The sequence below is a fragment of the Penaeus monodon genome, chromosome 30 (assembly GCF_015228065.2).
Source record: "Penaeus monodon isolate SGIC_2016 chromosome 30, NSTDA_Pmon_1, whole genome shotgun sequence".
Taxonomy (NCBI): domain Eukaryota; kingdom Metazoa; phylum Arthropoda; class Malacostraca; order Decapoda; family Penaeidae; genus Penaeus; species Penaeus monodon.
Genome location: NC_051415.1, coordinates 31,230,373 through 31,232,156, shown reverse-complemented (window position 1 = coordinate 31,232,156; position 1,784 = coordinate 31,230,373).

Sequence of the window (1,784 nt, the reverse complement as noted above, 5' to 3'; positions counted from 1 at the left end):
AATCTTATATATATGCGCGGCGTGTGGGGTTAAATTTATGCAGATCGCGAAAATGGTGCTGACACTGTTTAAGGATACTGTAATGAAATTAAATTCGTTGTCTAACGTTTGTGTTTAACACAGAAGGCAGGAGAGGATCTTTTTTATGCTTACTCTGTATAAATTCTTCGTTAAGAGATAAATTTGTTCTGGAGTTTGAAATGTTTGAAAAGGCTAAGGATTATCCTTTCTGTCTCTCTATGCTTGTCATTGTTATTGTATTTAGATCTTTCCTTCTCCATCCTTGGTAAGTGAATTATCTAACAGGGTCTAATATATCAGCAAAACTTCGCGCTTGTGCTTTGCCAAGGGTCATTTAGCTTCTGAGATTTAGTATTCAGGCACTCAAGAAGAGACCATTAGCATTTTTACAGATCAGTAGCTAAGACATGATTCAGTGATAACACGATGAACGAACAATGAATGAGTTGAAAAGGGAAGATTTCATCGTTGGACGCCAGAGAAAATCTAGACTGATTCTACAAATATTTCACTCTTTCAATACACTTGCTTAGGATACTGTGGAATCGTCCTACTGTTACGCTTATCTTTGATCATTATTACGAATGGCGTAATTTGCCTTTAGGATCATTAGTAACAATTAAAGGTCCGAAAGCATTTTTTTTTTTTTTACACTTAGGTATCAGACAATTTATCTCTAGTATACCGGTTACCATGAAGAGAATCTCGTGTGTTATTGTACAAGATCAAAAAAGAACTTCGATTGTCGCTTGCAATCACACCGGATTTTTGTTTCCTCTAAAAATACTTCCTCTAAGCCCGATTTATCAGCTTCACGGCTAACAAACATCCTCCACGAGCTGTTTACAGTAACAACCAGCGCCAGCAACAGCCGCCATTGCCTCTTCTACAGTGTGTCGCGTCATCCTTCTGCCTCACAACTACAACCTCCACCCAGGCCACGATCCCATCCCTCTACCCAAAGTCTAACAACGTAAGGTCGAAGATGTAATGAATTTAGCCGTGTTTTTAGAGCAATTAGCCTTCTTTGTCTCGGTGTCTCTCTGGCGGGAAAACCAACAAGGTCTGTGGACGGTTTTCAGTTCATTTGTTTCGATGTGTACACAGACCCGACAGGCTCCAGGCTTTGATTTCCCGGTATGTTTATTCGTGTGCAGGATGAGCTGGATCGATTCCTCGGCACCACCAGTGACATATATATATACAGTGTTCCCCGTGAATTATATTCCCAGGGAGACCGTCACCTTTGCAGAGTTCTGTTGAATTTTCCACTCGTTCAGTGTGAAAAGGAGAGTTCGTTGTGCTATCCGCAGACAGAGATCTTGAGAAACGTAAATGTACAGGTTTCTTTTTTTGCATTCTAAACCATCCATTGATAGAAACACATCGAGAGTAGAGATCAATATCACGGGCACGGTCGCTCAGGCTGTTTATCCTAATTACGGACTTGTGATAGGTACGGACAAGGGTGATTTTGGCTTGCACTGCGGTCGTGACCACATCTAGCACTGGTGTTGACAAACATTAAGAGTGCAAGGTATTACATTTTAGATTTTTTCCTTTTTCTCTCTTGATAGAATTATAGGTCTTCCCAGGGAATAAAATGTACTAATTTGGAGTCAGGAAACTGCGAAGTTCAATGTCTCTCCAAAAGTCATTCAGCTTTCAACAAAAATTTGCACCTAAACATCGTAAAGGTTGACTGAGCAATAATCACAAAAGAAAAATGTCAAATGATTTCCTGTTGGCAACTGTGTTAGGTT